This window comes from Ambystoma mexicanum, chromosome 13, assembly GCF_040938575.1.
Source record: "Ambystoma mexicanum isolate Mex_15411 chromosome 13, UKY_AmexF1_1, whole genome shotgun sequence".
NCBI classification, from domain to species: Eukaryota; Metazoa; Chordata; class Amphibia; order Caudata; family Ambystomatidae; genus Ambystoma; species Ambystoma mexicanum.
Genome location: NC_090938.1, coordinates 422,742,494 through 422,761,836, shown reverse-complemented (window position 1 = coordinate 422,761,836; position 19,343 = coordinate 422,742,494).

Genomic DNA, 19,343 nt, shown 5'->3' with positions numbered 1-19,343 from the left:
GCTCCTACGAGGCATATTCACGATTTATTGATGGGGTTGTTGATACCATCAAAGACTGGATCGGAAAAAAACTCCAAGGCATTAAATGACAAAAGAAATAGATCCTAATTGTTGGTAGTCCGACTAAGCTTAAGTCACTGGTCCCACAATACGAGGCCTGTCTGATCGAAAGGGCCAGAATTCAGGTTTCCAGTCAGGTTAAAACCCTGGAAGTGGTCTTTGACTGCCACCTCGATTTTTAAGAAACATGTCTGTTATGTGACCTCTAATTGTATTTACATGACTTGTGGCAGATTCAGCCATACCTGTCGGAACGAAACAGAGCTTGGTTAGCCTCAGCAACCATACATTCCAGTCTTGAATATTGCAACAGGCTCCTGGTTTGTACTGCACAAGCACATTTCATGAAACTGCAAATGATCCAGAATGGGATTGTTAGAGCCGTATGCAGCATTGAATGGCGAGAACTTGTCTCGAATGCCCAGAGGAAACTACATTTGTTGCTTGCCTACCAAAGGATTCATTTTAAAGCATCCTGCCTGGTATATAAATGCCTCGCAGGTAGTCCTCCCAGTTACCTTAAATCACGGATTTGTAGACTACCTTGCCGTCTAACAACAAGAATTTACTCCTGCAACCTTGTGTTCATCTTAAAAGGTTTGGAGACCTGAGCCTCAATGCATGGCGCCCAGGTGTCTGGAATAACCTACCTTTATCGATCAGGCAGCTTCCCTCGCTGGCACAGTTCAAAAAAGCACAAAAAAACAATTTATTTGAAAGTGGAGGAACCTAAACTTAACTGCCCTCCTCGTCCCACCAGTTCTGACATATGTCCTATGGCTATCCACTGCTACGTCAATGTTCTATGGCTGTACTGTCTGTCAGCGCCCTGAGGCATGCGGGTGAGTTGGCGCTTAATACAAACTCTATACAATAGAATAGAATAGAATGTCACACTCTGAGCATGATTACAGAGGTCAATAGACAAATTACAAACCACAAAAAGGATGTCTTTGGATGAAAAAGGTGAAAAGTGACCCAACCACTCTCTAGGGTCCAAAATGGGTCATGGGGGAAGTAAATAGCCAATAGGACCTTGCTTTGTCTTTGGTGGGTTGATGGCATTGAACCGGAATCAAGCTTAGTTGTGGGATGTTGGATCGAATGTGCCCAAGCGGCAAGCGGGTGTCTAGCATGTTCAAATATGTTAGCTCTGTGCTGTTCAAAGGCAGATTTCATTGAAGCAGGTTGGGGCGTTCACATGATCTGTTTGAGGTTGAGCAGAGTCTAGTCAGGTTGTAATCACTGGGAAGGGTTGATGAGTGAACATCCAGCGGGGGGCCGAACTAGCGGCCAGCACATTTTGAAGCAGTGATCCTGCACTAGTCTGAAGTTTGGCAAAGCTGCAGTTTGAGGGTGCATAGGGCCAATTGTGGCATAACCCGAGGGTCGAGTCAGCAAATAACTCTGCAGCAGTTGGAGTCAGTGTGATGAATCAATTTCCGGGGCACCAATGGTCCAGGGATGAATATCGGTTTCTAAGCCATCAATCATCCCCACATTTGTAGTGCACCAGAAGGGATCCGAACAGATTGGAAACACAACCAAATTATAACCCTCCTTGTCCAATTTTGGTAACGTGGATGGAATGGCAGGCTTATGTCCATAAGGTTGTGTATCGTTGGTTAGTTGCAACACAGCGAAAATACAATTATTACCCAATGATAAAAGGGACTGTCCAGTCAAGGTTATATAAAAATATCTCCTTTTTTAAAATTCAACAGACCGTTCTAGCACACTACAAAATAAAACCCACCCTGTAAAGGAATGCAGAGGACAGACAGTTTCAAGAAGTAAAAGTGATGCACTCTGCGCAGTGACAGCAGGGTAGTCGGTAAAGTAATTAATCGCAATAGTTCACAGATACTTGGTTTCAGGACAAAGCTAGCAATGGGTCGTAAAATGTCACTAGGGACCTTCAGAGAAGGATTGGAGGAAGAAAACCACAATGTACCTTGAGCTTGGTGAAGTTCTCGTGGCTCAGCAGGGTCGTGTCAGTTACAGGGTACTTTGCAGCTCCTGCAACAAAGTTCAAGATGGGAGAAAGCTGCAGGTATGAGGTGGCAGGCAGTTCGGGAAGCGAGGCTGGACGGACAGCTGCAGGCTGGCCTACACAGCGGCTCTGGGTCAGGAATGATTGTCTCAATGCTGGTTGGCAGGTTCGAAGCACTGGTCGAGGCATCTCAGACACCGTTAGCGACTGCGGCATGACAACAGTCAGCATTGCAGTCGGTTGCAGCTCGAGGGGCTAAACTGATTCGAAAATGCCCTTTAAGGCGAACGCTGGTTGATACTTGTCGATGCACTCGTCCTTGCATCTTTACTGGGATTTTGTCGTCCTTTAAGTTAGATGGCCCAAAGCTGAGGAGAGTGTTGGAGGCAACAGCCTTATCCCTGGTTTGGTTCAGAGAATCTCTGACACTTTCCACCAAGGAAGCTTGCTTGCAGAGCCTAGCAGGGCACACTGTGCACTGGCTGGGTACCGGTTCTAGAGCTGCTGGAGTGTCCTCTAGATTCAGTATCCCCCTCGGTTCCCTGGAAGATTTTTAGGGGAGGGATCTTGGTTCGCTCTTTGGAAATCCAGGCCTTCCTTCACTGGTGAAAACTGTAAGGCAGACTGTACTTTCAGCCAGGGTCCAAATTAATTCTTCTTGTTACTCCTTGCAATGTCTTTAGATGATCTCTCAAACGAGGGACTTGACCCTCTTTTAAAGCCAAATCGGCACCAGTGATTGGTATAGGCTAAGCCGACCTTAGTGAAACCTTCCTGGGTTCCCACCAACAATCTACTTTATGTGTGAGGTCATAACCAGAATGATGTGCAACAGAAAGGGTAAAGGGGTGATTAAAGTGGCAGGTCTCCCTTGAAGTTGCGGCAAGAACGTACTTTCTGTCTCCATCAATCCTCTGAATTGGGTCCCCCTGTGGGGTTGCCTAATGTAAACACATAGGGCCTCATTCCGACTCAGGCATTAAGGGGTTTACGGCGCCGTAAACGGCGCCGACCCTTAACGCCTGATTACAAGGTTCCCTTTGCGGGATGGCTGTTTAATGGCTGCTTTTTGCAGTCGTTAAAAGCCATGCGGCAAAGGGGCGCTTGCCGATAATTACGGCACCTTAATTTACGGTGCCGTAATTATCGCCGTTCCCCATTCCCATTATGCCCTATGGGGCAAAAATGGGAATGGGGAAGGGGCCATTGGTGAATGGGGAATTACCGCCCCACTCACCTTGGAATGGGGCGGTGATTCCGCCATCCACCATGGCGGAATTGCAACCTTAGCGGCATGGACCATGGTGCTAATAGCACCATGGTCCTCCACCAAGGTTGTAATGAGGGCCATAGTCTCAGACATGACAGTTCACTGTCCTTGATACTGAGAGGCGGGAGCTGGCTTCAGGTTGACACAGTGCATATCAAAGGTTGTTGGGGTTTTCCTGTCTTTTGTTAGTCCTGTGACCAGGCCTCCCTTGAGCCTGTCTGAATTAACTCTGATTAGTATGTGAAGCTGCCACCAGCAGCTATCAAAGGACAGGCCGGATCCATGGAGCATTTGTTAGAAAATGTGGCTGATCATGGAAGGAGGAAGGTTTTGCCTTGCCCCTTCTGAGATGCCTTGATGTAATCTTGGCTGTCATATTGCAACTGAATATGACAGGGGGGTGATGCTTGTAGGTTGTGTCCACTCAGAGTACATAGGTCTATGTGTATGTTGTATGGTGAGCATGGGAAAATGTGTGCAGATTAGCCCCCACACATTTTATGGAGGTTAATCTACCATCATTCAATTTCATTTAAAATTTCAAAAAAGCCCAGGCAAGCACCCACCCACCGTGCGGATGGTTGAATTCCTAACAGTCAGGTCCTAGCATTGAGCAGTTCATTTGAGTCTAGCAGGAGACGGGCTCACCAAAGGAACAATGCAGTGTAGAGCGGGCTCAAGATGCGGGCTGTTAGAAGATTCAGAGAAGTGCCCGAAAGCAGTAGTGGTGGGATTCCCGGTGTGCCAAACACAGCTCGATGTCCGTTCAATCAGTGATGAGGAGGCACAATGGGGAGCCTCAGCTCAATCCAATTCACCAGACTTTATTTCAGGAAGTGAAGTCCCATAAAAGTATGTTTGGTGCAAATACAGTTAAACATAATAAAGACTTAGTTAAAACAATTATCAAAATAAAATTCACGTCAATTCATGAAAAGAAGACATTGGCCCTCATTACGACCCTGGCGGAAATCGCGGTGCTAAATGCACCGCGGAGCACAGCGGAAAGCTGCCGATAGCGCCATGGGGGTTGGCGGATTTTCCGCCCCATGCCGACCTTGGCGGGGTGGTAAATCCCCATCCCCCATTTTACCCTTCCCCATTCCCATTTTTGCCCCATAGGGTATAATGGGAGTGGGGAAGGCGTTAATTACGCCACCGTAAAATACGGTGGCGTAATTAACAACAAGGTCCCGTAGCGCCATGGATTTCTCCGCCCGGAAAAACCAGGCGGAGAAAGGCTCCATGGCGCTACGGGAACTCGTAGTAGGGCGGACGGGTCCGCCGCGAATAACGCTGGCGTAAACCCACTCCGCCAGGGTCGTAATGAGGGCCATTGTGTCATATTGAAAGTCATGTTAATCATAGACCAAGTACACCTATGTAAAATACATCAGTTTAAACATATAGTCAGTTTTTTTTAAACTTACCTGTCATCATATCTTCCCTAATTTTAAGAGCATTATATAAACATTTCTTAAGTGCCCATGCTATTCCCACGTTTAACGAAACATTATTTAGCCTTAGCTAATCTGGTTCTCCAGCACAGGCTGCTTATAATCATAATATTCTGGAAGCGGGGTACATATTTTAAATGCCATCCTTGTGCTGCAGTGACTTTGCCCGTCACTTCAGCTGTCAAGAGGGCACCTGTGACCTGAACCTGCCCAGTGCCACTGTAGGGCAGGCATTGCAATCACTGATGCAGCAGTGCACAGTTGTATGTTAGAAATGGAATTGTTTGCATCATTGTGTTAATGAATACACATCATAAAAAGCCAGGCCTTTGAACCCTTAACAGATGGCTATTCCTCACACCAAGTTTGCTTGGAAAATAGGAAACTTTAACACGTATTATTGACAAGTGGGATGACGAAAAAGAAAAGAAGAGAACGTATCATAAAAGATATCACCATGAGGCCTGTAAGTAAAAAGATACCTTTTTATTAACAATTAATAAAATAAAAAAAAACATAAACACACTTGTCCTTTGTAATTTAATGTTAATTCAAAAGGAGAACACAATTCATAAAGAGAAGCTCCATTAGCATTCAAGTAAAAAATAAAAAGAAACACAAAACAATTGTTTCAATTGAAACTGGAGGAAAAAGGGACATTAAAAGGATTTGGCAAACAAAAGTAATATCATTGAACAAATTACATTAAGTACTGACAACCTTGAACATACTAATACAATAAAGGAAGTTGGGATGACAACCACTAATTACTTGCTGCAACAAGGACATTTTCATGCAGTCAACATTTATGGAACACAACTATACAAGTAATTAAACAATGCAACTTATTAGTAAATTGTTAGTACCATTAAATAATAACTTGTAACTTTAAGTTAGTACAACAAAGGTTTTAAATAGTTAATAAAGGTTTTTTGTAGAGTCTGCACAGTAACTGTTTTCATCAATGCCCACAACTCCTTCAAACATAACATATGAGGAAAGCAATACATATGTGGATTGCAGTAATGCTCACGTTAATGTTAGGAGTACCACAACTCAAATGATTACATTTTAATTAATTAAAATAAAAAATCCAAAATACCATCGAAATCAACTCTGGAAACTCCCACTATTGAAGTAAGAAAAAAAAAACATGAAGTGCAAAGTACTTGTACATTGGTGGTTGCTGCTGTTGAAAGCACCAAAAATATATAAACTTCTGGCACCTTTCCATTTGGAAAGCTAAGATCTTGGCTATGGAACTACTTTAATGTCCTGGAGAGGCAGAGCCACGCCGGGCCGCAGATCCTGTGGCAGCAAGGAGAGTGAGCAAAGCGCTAGCTGAACTCCGGAAGGTTGGCGTTCCACCCGACCAGGAACCAAGGTCCAAAAAGGAACCGAAACAGGGATACCCACATCATATCTGGTGGCACAACCACAAGCGAGTTGTGGTGGGCTGGGAGGTCAGTAATGGACACCAAGTGCAGATCCTTGGGGGGAGACTGAGTCCCTGAGCTCCACATAGGTTGGAACGTACCTACAGAGATGGGTAGCCGCAGGGAAACCCAACAGGGTTACGGGAGCCTGAGAAACCTGCCCGAGAGCCCAGTGATAAAAGGTAAAAACATTGTGAATAGGTGCTGTGAAAGCTATTAAAGATACAGGGGCCTGAGAACCCCAAATGTGCAAATACCCCATGAAGAGGGGACCACAAAATAGGAACATTGTGAACAAGAGCTGTGAAAGCTATCAAGGTTATGGTAGCCTGAGAAACCCGATGTGCAAATACTGTATGAGAGGGATACGTAGAAAAATACAAACATTGTGAATAACAGCGGGGGAAGCTATCAAGGTTACAGGAGAATGAGAAATACTTGGGTGCAAACATCAGTAACAGAAGATATAACATTCTATTGGTTGTTTTCAGTTAATCTCAGAACAATGGAAATGTTTACAACAAGAGACAGTTTCTTTGATGACAGGAGAAAGTTAAACCCTAACTTGATACAAAGACTTGGAAGAATATCCTGTGTTGTGAAAAAGGAACTTTTGTGAAGTTCCAAGTACATGAAGTATACATTGAGCCAAGCCGATGCCATTTTGAGGCTATTGAACAAAGCCTCCCATTTCCCTTTTAGTTAATATTTTTCCAAAGTGTTGGGCACAGTTGGTAGATGGGATTATCCAAAGGAGTTTATTTTAGACTTTAAAGCCCACCTTGGTTTTTGTTTTGTCAGGTAGGGAACTTCCCTCAAAGAGATAGGGCTAGTTAGGCATTTCTACCCTTTATTTTGTATTAAACATCTTGAGTTTGAACTCAAATTGTCCAAGTCCTTCTTCAGGTTCGCCACAGTATCTAAAAAAGGGGCAATCCAAAAAAATAACATCTTGGAAATTCTGCAATGTTATCGCATATGCTAAGCAAGCATGGGGCTCTATAAATTAAACATGTCTACACAGACAAAACACCCTCAGCTGTTAAAGCACCAATTTAAAGTACTCCAATGCCCACTTGCAGGCAAAACAAATACCAACCCTTAGTTTGGGGTGGTACTCAAAACGCTTTCACACCATCCAGACTAGATCACTTTGCTCCTTTTCATATTTATAAGGGCCAGAACTACACTCCCACAGGTTATCGAGTAAAGTTGTACCCATCCCTATCAACTCCCACCACACGAGTCACAACAAATGTATGAACCATTAAACAAAACTTCCCTCCCCTATAACCACATGTTTAAAATAATGTGTCCTTTGTTTAATCAGACGGTGAAACAACAATGCAGCACTGCTGTTTTATTCCATGAAGTTAATTCAAAGGCAGTGCACAGTTTAAATTGTGATGCCTTTTTATGTGCTCTTTAATTGAGCGAGGTATTATAACCGAGATTAAAGCTCTCGTCCAATATATAAACCAAGTTTATGGGCTAATCTGTAAACTGAGCACTGGTAAACCCTTCAGCTTTCCCGTAGCCTGCTGTTTTTCTTTTTCTCCATTCAAACTCAGTGGGCCTCATTACAAGTAGGGCGGTAAGGGTTAATGGTCACCGGTAACGAGACCGGTGTCATTAAACCCTTACCGCCCTACTACGAGTTCCCTTTGCGGGTCCTTCCTTAACGCCTAATTTTAGCAGGCGTTAAGGACGGAACCCGCAAAGGGACTTTAGAGCTAATAACGGTACCGTAATTTACGGTACCGTTATTAGCGCCTTCCCCATTCCCATTGAGCCCTATGGGGGCTCCAATGGGAATGGGGAAGGGCCCAGGTGAATGGGGAATTACCGGTCCCGCCAACCTTGGAATGGACCAGTAATTGCTCCATTCACCAGGGCGGAATCGGAACGAGTTTGGAGGCAGCCATGCCGCAAATAGCAGCGTGGTTACCTCCAAACTCGGAATGAGGCCCAGTGTCTGCGGTAACAATGCTTCATCCCCATCTAGTGACTGAACTAGAAGTGATTGTTGTAAAGAATATTCTTTTTCTCTTTGTTTTACACTGGCAAAGAAGATACATTATTGAAAATCTGAATGAATTGTATTGATTTTTGTGTATTTTATTAATGTTTTCTTAATTGTATAGAAAGGAAATAATGACCCAAAATAATAATAAAAACAATTATATATTTTTTATATGAAAACTTTGTTTGATTTTTTGCATGTTTCATCATAGTTTTTAGTATGGACAAAAGGTTCTAATAGCTTTATAGACCAGCAGATTGGTCGAGACTTAAGCATTCACACCCGTTCCAAGGGCTGGAACGGTTGCTAACAGCACAGGGCCCGAGTTAAAGGCCTGAGCAAAGGGCTGGAACCGGTGGTTAACACTATTGGCACCTCAGGTTGCCAATCCAGTAGCCTGCGGTGCTAACAAAATTGGATTTTCATACAACGAACGGGACACGCGTGGCATCGCGTTCGATGAATGAAAATACAATCTCAAGAGGGCCGCCACAGATATGGAACCCCTTTTCCATTTCCATGGCAGCCACGGCGCAGCAGGAGAAGTGCAGCTGTGGCGGCAGAGGGGCTGCTGCCACCGAAGAAAAGAGGTACGTGGGGTGGGGGGTGGAGGGAAATGAAAAAGTAAAAGATAACGGTGGGTGGCAGATAGATGGCACAGTGGGGCAGGGAAAGCAGTCTCCAGGATCCATTGAGTGTGGGCTGAGATCAGCAGTTTCAGCCCACGATCCAAGGAACCTAATTGGCTGCTCCCCCCTCCGGATGCTAATGGGTGTTAATGTCCCTCAAACCTAGTAAAAGGCTGTTACTGTTCTTGGGTCTTTAATATAGGTTTCAGGGCACATAATGCCAAGTATGGCTCTTGCTGCGTTCATATAAAGGGCCTGATTTACAAACCATTTTTCAATCGAATTTTCCAATTGAAAAACACTTTGTGAGTCAGGCTCAAAGTGTTTTGCCATATTTGACTCCTTCTAATCGATTTGACAATTAGTTATTTTTACCCCATTAATGCTAACGTGATTTAATTCAATATGATGGTAATTAGTAGCGCTTTTAATCGTAATTTCAGACAAAAAAGTCAGACAATCACAACAGTCTTCCTTTTGTTGACTGTCTTAAAATCTTCAAAGATGCAAAACTCAGGTGTACGTTCGGGCTTATATTACTTTGCATTCTGGTACTTGTAATTTCCTCAACTCAAGTTGCAACAAAGTAACAATAGTACTCTCACCTTAAAAGTTACATTAGAATGTGAATATTGTACATTTTGTCCACTACATAATCACAAACCAATTGAGAGTTTATGTGGTCCAGTCCCTCACTTGAAGACTTGGCTCAAATCACATATTCAAACACTGTTTGTGATCTTGTACAAGACATATTGGGCCTCATTACAAGTGAGGCGGTAAGGGGTTAACAGCGCCGGTAAAGGTGCCGGCGCCGTTAATGCCGTACCACCTCATTACGAGGTGCCCTCGCAGGAACCGCTCTGGACAGACCAGACGTCTTTTGCGGGTCCCGCAAGGGGACCAGAATGCTAAGAACGGGCCCGTCATCAACGGGTCTGTTGTTAGCATGCTCCCCATTCCCATTGAGCCCTATGAACTATTTCAGATTCAATGCTTAACAGAGCCAAAGAATTCAGCCTGGCTTGAAGCATACGATTTCGTAGCTCACTTTTAATCAACTTCAACTTGAAAATGAACGCTCCCCACTGCAATTTGTCACCATCATAAAGAGGAATATTCTCAATGCAATTTCTAGATTTGGGAATGCAGTGCCAAGCTTATCATTGTTTATTATCTTGTAAATACATAAAATTGACATGGTTTCTTTCTTTTCAAATGTATAATGCTTAAATTGCTGGCATTCAGAAATTAGGTCCGATTTCTCAAGATCTTGGTGGTAGTAAGAGGCCAGCTTTATACAATGTTCACTCATTTCTTTTCCATCCATGCCTCTCAGGTTCTCGAGGAATCCAAATCTATTGCTGATACCTTGTATGCGTCACCTCGTCTTGTTAACCCATTAATTATTGAGTCCATGATTGGCCAGTTTGTTTCTATGTGAAATTTCTGCCGTCGTTGAAGGACTGTGTCACTAGCAGCTCCTTCATAGCCAGTTAGACGAGAGCTTTGCTGTTTCACACGTTTACCTTGGTCACTGTAATCTACCTCTGGCACTTTTGCCTTTGCCTTGACTTCATATTCATTAAATTTGTCTCTTATTTCTTGTACATACAACTTCAATGATTGGATGATGTTAACTGCAACAGAGAGGTTGATATCTTCTTTCTGAACAGTTTTGCTTGTTTCATTGAAACGTAACAGAATGTCATTCCAAACAATGGTTAGACAAATGGTTTCCAGCTTCTCCATTTTTTTTAAGAAGACTTAGTGCATTGTGTGTGGTGTCTTTTGTTTGTGTGTTATCACTACTCAGTGAATCAAGAGCAGCTTGAATTCTTTCATAGCCATCACACAGAGTATTAACTGCATCTGCATGAGCTGACCATCTAGTGTCAGACAAGTGCTTCACAATCTTGTGGGCTGGACCTACAGAAGACACCAACACATTCCAGCGATGAGTAGAAGCAGAAATAAATGTGTAAAAATGTTGAACAAAGTCAAAATAAGAAACTACCTGCATGTTGCACTCGGCAGCCTTGACACCAACTAGATTCAAGGAATGTCCTGCACAGGGAACATAAACAGCAAATTTGTTGATCTCTTTTATCCTTGCCTGCAAGCCTGAGTACTGTCCTGCCATATTGGATGCATTATCGATTGACGGGCCACGGCAATCTGATATGGGGATCCCTTCCTCTTCCAAGAACTGGACGACAACATCTGCAAGGTACTCTGCTCCATGGCCATGAATTGGGAGAAACTCCAGAAATCTCTCCTTTTGCGCATCATCCTTTACATATCGCACCGTAAAAGTCAACTGGTCGATGTGACACACATCTGGAGTGGAGTTGACGCTGAGTGAATAATTCTTTGCTTCTCTAAGTTCTGAAATAATAGCAGAGAAAACCTTTTTGCTCATCAGTGTGATGAATTCTTCACAAATATTTGCTGACAGATAGGATGGATTTCCTTTACCAGCATTTCCATATTCTTTTATGTGTTCGTCCAGGAAGGGATCAAATTGGCTGATCAGCTCCAAAATCCCTAAATAATTTCCATTGTGCTGTGATGCTATAATTTGATTTTCTCCTTGGAATGCTGGAACCAACGATGACATGAACTTTACAACTGCTACAACTCTTTTAAGCACATCCTGCCAGTAGATTTGTCCATGTTTTAACTGTTCAGCTAATGCTCAGTCAATGCGGCTAGTTTCCTTTTGACGTTTCCAAAGAATTACATTGCACCTTTCATGTTCAGGAGCATGTTCATGTTCCTGGATGCGGGAAGATGCATGCTTCCAGTCATTAAAACCAGTTGTACTGAATGCAGAATCAGTACTAGAAAACAAACGGCAGACAAAGCAGTAAACTGAACCTTGTGATGGGGAGTATACCAACCATTTACGGGTTACAAGTTCGCCATTCCGCATTTTTGCTTAAATGATGCTTGTGTTAATCATCTTTTTATTCTTTTGTCACCAAGTACATAAACACGGATTGACTTGGAAAAATTGCTATTGAGGTTTTGACAGGCTGCCAAACCTTTTTTAATCCAATAGTACCGCAATTTGTTTATGATAGGATCCCATAGTGCGGGATCTGTGGAAGAACATGTGAAGCTCATTGATGCAGTTTCCGATATTTCTGCCGGCTGGTTGTCATCTTCTTCTCCTCCTGGTGCAGGGGAATGCTGCTGAGCCACTATTTGTAGATGACCACTACTGCTCACTGATACAGTTTACAATATTTCTGCAGGATGGTTGTCATCTTCTTCTCCTCCTGGTGCAGGGGAATGTTGCTTAGCCACTATTTGTAGATGACCACTGCTAGGTTAAGTCGGAACAGCAAATAACCCCTCTGTGGACTCTTCTATGGACTCAGCATGAGCCAAAGTGTGCACGCTTTCACTTTGTGGTTGCTCCTCAATAGAAGTATCACTACTAGATGGTTTTGGTTGTACAGAAAAAAAAGGAAGACCGTTTTTGTTGATTACCATGCTTCTATTTTCTTTCTACCTTTTTACCTGTTGGCAGCTCCACTTTCATATGAACGCCTCATTGTGAGATCATGTATTGATTGGCTTTTTTTTCTTTGCTAAAACTTAATTTAGCAGGAGCAGAGCCTTTCATTCAAAGCATTTCATTCAGATAGACTTGAAAAACGCTGGCTTGTGGCATCCTCTTTTCGTGGATTGTGAACCTGAAAAGGCAGAGTACAATGAAATCATTTTAGTACTGTACCTATGAAGCTGAAAACATGCCATGAATTAGAATATGGCAATACTGGTGTACATTGGCACAGCCAGCATTACAACACCTTGAAGTGGTGGTATATGCATTTTACTGAGGGTCCACTCCACTGGCAGTGCAGAAAGTGCATCAGAGCACAGGGAGGCAAGCCCTGCCTCTGTGCACTGCAAGGTGGTCAAAGGTGTGAGGGCAGAACCTGCGTACATCTGTTATGAAAGCAGGTAGCAGCCCTGTGCATTGGCTGACATGCGGCCAATGTGGGGTATTAGCCAAGGCCCAAGGGTGTCCGAGTACAAAGATGTCTTAGGTGCCACTGTGAAATGGCCCCTGCGATTCCCAGGGCTTTTAATCTGGCAATATATTGGGGATTAATCATGCCCTGTGATATATTGGGTGTGAAATGTGTCAAATCCATGAACTCATCCCATTGCCATTAATGTATGTTTCAGGGGAGCACTGTCGAGTGCCAGCTGCGAAGAGGAACAAACACCAGTGTCCCCCCACCCGGTAGTAAATCTTGTGGGTAAAGCCATGTCTCCTTTGCGCGACGCTGACTGACGCGCCCAGTCGCGTTCTGCCGCCCGCCTGTCGGAGTGAATGATACTAAATAATTCCTGAAGCAAGCGGCCTAGTAGCAGCTAGCTTTCTCGCTGGGGCTTTACACATACATGCTGTAAACATGCGGGCACCATGTGTCCCAACTCCCATGCTTTTTTTAAAACCAGGAGAGCAGACTATAAATGATTCAAGAAATACTGGTCCTATGCCATCCAGGGATTGTCTCTCTTCTTGATTAAAAAAGGCTTATTCCAACAAAGCACTACGTTAAGTACAGCAGGGCAATTACTCTCTCGGCAGCTAAACAGCACTTTCTCGGAAAGTAGGAATTCTGCTTATCCCGCATGCCACAGATATTGCTGGAACGTAGGACTAGACAAGTTACTATATAACATGTTACAGGCTAGTTCAGGGCAGCAAAGCCATATTCACTAACATCTGTGATTCATTTGTAGAATGCATTTCAAATAATTGTTCGAGAGGTTGTGGAACTACCCTTCGGCTATGGCATAATCAGTATAATTGTAAGTACATGTGTTTTTGCGGAATTTCAAATACAAATACGACTTTTCAATTTTAGGAAACATATAGGCCCTCATTATGAGGATTGCGATTTGACATGCAATAATTATCGTACTGCATGTGGTAATGCCACAGTAATATCATATGTGCCGGAAATGCCATTACTGTCTGCAAAATACCTAAATGCATCAAGAATACTTCTGCATGCAGTCTATGACATACAGTAACAGTAATTCCAGAGTTGTGCATTATAAGATATTGTGGCGGCCATTTTGGAAACACAGTCCATTGGAAATCTTCCACTTAAAAACTGCATACATTGTAAATGAGCCAGATAACTTGAGGTGTGGACACTGTGGGAATGGCAACGGTGGCAGAACATGTTTTAAAGCAGGAGCTCACAGTCCTTGAGGAGAAGTTTGTCATGGGGGCACCCAGGCTTCTAGGCAACCGAATGATCACAACCTCAAACCATAAGCGGGCCAGAGGTGAGAGAAGGCGGTTAAGTTGTCATGGCCATTTAAACCCAGTACCAGTGCTTGAAAGTGGTCAAGAGACATCGAGAGGTATGAAGCAGCGAGTGTTCATCCTTCTGATACACAGTCTGCCAGGGACTACTGCCAGAAAGCCCCGGCCGGAATAGCAACCAGAGCAAAACCTCCTTTGCTTTTGAGGCCAAAAGCTTGAAGTTTATCTCCAGCTGAAATGTGTCCATAATGCTAAGTTCCAACCCCTAATTCAACACACAGACACACCAGCACCCGTTTGCCCATTCCCACTACTAACAGTAGTCATCGGTACAATCAGGCCTGCTTCCGCCTCTCTCTCCCCTTCTACAATCAGGTGTAGATTATCAGAAACAAGTGAAGTGGGACAAGTCAACCAGGGCTCCTCTGCTGTCTATACGCATGTAGCACAGCAAGCCGGGAAAGGCGAGTCCCAACAACACTGAGATTCGGTATATGTGCAGTTGCCATTGATTCCCAAAAGGCCCTTCTTACTTTCCGACCAAGAGCCCACACACACACACCTCCTAGTGCGCCAATGCTCATTTGCCAATGTGGGATATTACCCCCAGAGAATGAGCAGTACATTGTTAGCAGTTTCAAATGTACCACCCCGGGTGAGATGATCAGTGATGCGTTCAAGCACCTGAACAGTTTTACATTTGGTATAACATTGATGGCCTGGAAACCAAGGCAATATGAGGACCACAATACTCTGCATTGTGCTTGTGCGATTTACTGGGGATCACACGCCAAACTCATTCTTGCCGATGCACCACCAAAATGAATGGTAACTTCTGTGGCCTCACTGCCCTGCTTCCTCCCCCACCGCATTTAGTAAAATAAGTATCTCTCACACCCCCATCAAGCCAACACCTAAAGACTCTACCCTACAAACCACAAGATTACCCACCTTATTTAGAAACGCCCTTTGATGAATACAGATTAATTTATTCATGCATTTCTTTATATTTCTTTATATACTTATTTAATTATGCTTTCCTGTTGAATTAATATTTTTCAGAGTTCAGACTACAACTCCCATAATCCTATACATTAACTGTGCTGGGTAGAGATTTGGGAGATTTTGTCTAACCAATTAGAAAACAAACAGCTTTTCTGATACTTCAGAGACTCCCATGAAAAGACCCCTCGCCCCCCTTCGTAACCTATGGCTGTGTAAGGGACAGAATAATGGATTCATTTTGGAAGGATATTGGCTGCTCTGTGTTAATTTATCAATTAGAAAGGCGATTGGAAATGTGCACACGATTCGAAATGAACAGAAAAACAAATGCATCTTTTTCAAAGCAACTGAAAGGTGTGAGCCCCTGTTTCCGGGTATGTACAGGAGTGTGGGATGGATAAAGACAAATTGACTATAACATGGGTTATTTTCCCAGATAAGCCACATGTGAGAAACCTTCTGTGGAGTAGATGCGTTTAACAACTGCCTGCATTTGCTGCTACCCCAGATGCTTTACTCTGCCTTTCCCCTGTTCAAAAGGCAGGTTTTGCATGTATGAAATCAGAGGTACGTTTTCACTGTCGGTGCATGAAGTGGCTCCTGCCTCACTGCCAGGGACGTCATTTGGGGGTCTCCAGAGGTCGCAAGAGCGAGCGCTGACGATTGGCCAGCGACCCCTGTCAATCTCTTGCGACCTCTGGCCATTGACCAATCAGAGGAGGAAGGGGCGTGGCCACAGCGTGCTGCAACGCTTGTGTTGGCCTCCATTTTGATTTATTGCACGTGCGAAACGCGTGTGGTGCTTCTCCGAGTCTCGCTGCTGAGGGCCTGTCCTGAGGCTGAGTTTGTTGTGTCCAGACAGGGCAGGCATCCACGTCGATCCACCCCCACTGAAGGAGGCCAGGCCAGTGACTTTGAGCCTCGAGGTGACTCAGGTGAGTCAGTGAGTCGAGCGGTGGTCACAGCCGACTGCGGCAGGCAGCACCAAATTCATTTTACTGACGAGGAAATATGTGCCGGTGGCGGCTTGCAAGCTGCCACCGGCATATATTTGCAATGTAGTAAATTGAATTTGGTGCCGACAGCAGCCGCAGCACCAAATTCATTTTACTAACGTGCAAATATGTGTCGGCGGCGGCTTGCAAGCTGCCGCCGGCACATATTTGCAATGTAGTGCAATGCCGACGGCAGCCGCAGCACCAAAACGGTCCATGCTTCGCCGTCCTCCCCAGGCAGGAGTCCACTGCCAGTGGCAAAAAATGTACTTTCGTGGTAAATGCAAACATTTTACTTTCATAGGGGGAACCCTGGGCACGGAGCCCCACCTGTGCAGCAGAGGCACCCTGGCTGGGTTTCTCCCTCTGCCCAGCAGTGTGCTGCCCACTCCCTCTCATACCACAGTCTGGCAGACTGTCTGTTGTCTGGTATATTAAGGTCCAGCTTTCGGCTGCACATCCTGCTACTGAGAGCTGGGGAAATGGTGGTCAGTGACAGGAGTCGATTTGATTACAAGTGCCCGGATGATAAATTACTTTGATCAGAAACTAATAAGGTGCAGGGAGGGAGGAAAAGTTTCATAAGTTACCTAATTAGTTCAAGATTTAATCGCCCTATGCACACCATATGATTTTCCTCTGAGGTTACTGGTGGGAAGACATATGTAAGGTCATACATTAATTATCATGCAATACGTGTCTAATTGAATGAGTGTATGTCTATTCCAGACCCCACCCCACAATCTGTAACCTATAATTGTCTTTGTTCTGTAATTCCACTTAATAGTTGGGGGGACATTTTAGTATCAATTTGAATACAGTTTCAGGTAAACGCGTCAGGTGCGGCAGCTTAGTGGGTTAATGCTCCTGTTGCCAAAACGTGTGCATTAAGCAATTAGCCATTTGACTCCCACAGGTGCTGACGCTTCCATCACAGTGAGGTTTGTTACTTTGACACTTTCACAGTAACATATAACAAGGTATTACTATGATTTAAGTAATACCTTTCAGAAATGAAATACCTTACGAGAGGTTCGGCCACTGCCTGGTTATAGCTGTGAATGGTTGCAAGGAGTTGCAGTGCTTGGCGGGGTAGAGGGGGCTTGTCTCGTCTGGCATACCCCATTGCAGAAGAGTGAGGTTTTGACTCGAGTCCGAGGAAGGGGCAAGGCCTGGTGGTAGTATTAAAAGGATCTTTCAATGTAAAAATCAGAGTGAAGAAGGGGACGATGCAGACTGTATTGGGGGTACAGACTGGCCTGCAACGATTATAGTTTTGTAGGAATGAGGCGTGTGTGGGTAATGTGGTATGCAAAAGCACGTAACAGAACATATTAGGAATGGCGTGATTTAGCAGAGCGTGCAAACCCTACTCTCGGTCACAGCACCCTTTTGTGGAATTTCTGCATGTGCAGCTTTGGTTATACGTTTGGATTCTAGTGATTGTAAGTCCCAGTCCCCATCAAAAGCGCTGGGTGACTGAACAAGTTATACCTGATACTATGATATGGAACACATTTCAACACGTTCAGTAATGGTGATAATCGGTGCTCTGAAGTTACGTTTTTTGTAAGATACCATAATGGACAACACACTTCCAGCTAGTGTTTATCCCTACTTAGCCTCTATTTCACAACGTTGTGCACTTCACACAAGAGGGTCCAAGGGAGGCTTCTTATTGTGGGCATGATTTGTGGTGCTGTTGACTCATTTCAAGAATCTCTGAAGCCTTACTCGTATTGTTTTAAAATAAAATTGGGAGATTGAAGTTGTTTGTTGATGTAGGGGTCACACAGTGGTGGCTTACCGCTTTAGGTTCTTTCTTAGTATTTCTGTGGTCCCAACTTAAATTCTCACCCACTTTTTTCCCATTTTGCGATCCAGGGCAAATCCCTTCTTGTGCCTTACTTCGTGTAAATGTGTGGGTGCATGATAGCTTATTTTGAGAGCACTCAGTACTGTGTGCCATGTAAAACGGTTATTTAATGGAGGAGGGGCTCTCACTCCCACAGCCTGTCATTTTCAGCCTATTAGTCAGATTGTGATGAGAGGCAACTCTGACGCATTTCATGATGTTTCTGAGCAAAATCTAATCTTGCGCAAAAGCAAGGCTCACCACCAGACCCCCAAAGAAATGTGCAGGTTTTATTTTCTTCCACTGGTAAATATCTTGGGCATGGCGAGTTTAACCCATTGGATCGATTGCCAAGAGGTCACTGCATAGGCTTCAATGCTACCAGTTTGTACATGAAGGTTTGGGTGAATATTCAAATTAGTATGTGGCTTAGAATAGGTTTGTCTCCTTAACATAATGTATTAGGGAGATTCTGTTATGTCAAGACAGTTATTCAAAACGCACACAGTCTTTCTCACACACACACACACACACACACACACACACACACACACACACACACACACACACACACACACACACACACACACACACACACACACACACACACACACACACACACACACACACACACACACACACACACACACACACACACACACACACACACACACACACACACACACACACACACACACACACACACACACACACACACACACACACACACACACACACACACACACACACACACACACACACACACACACACACACACACGTGTCCATTGTGACATTTTGATAGTTAACCCTAGTTGGGCATAGGAGGCAGTACCTGTGTCCTGCTCCCTTTTATTTCATGCAACAGCCACATGTATTTTCTTTCCATTGCATGGCATCATTTGGATTTTAATGCCTGCTTACATTCACAGTAATTTGTTAATATGGGCCCATACACACTGATATTAACACTACATATGGTGATCCATTCTTATATGAAATGTATATCATATTACAGTGATGCTGTAACCATATTTGTCTTAATGTATTGAGGAACAAGGCTACGTGATGCCACTTCCTGTTCTGTCAAGGGGTGAAAGGTTGCGAGCCATCACTTCCCCTGATGTTGCTTGTGGGTGTGGTCAAATAGCATCACTTTCTGTGATGTCAGAGGTCAAGGGTTGTGTACCTCACTATGTACCCCATTCATTCAATCCTTCGTCTGGGGGACTTGCACTGTAGAGGTTGGTTGCTCTACAAAATGGCAACCTGTGGTGAGCAGAGGGGCAATGCCATGGTGTGCAAAATGAACAGATGAG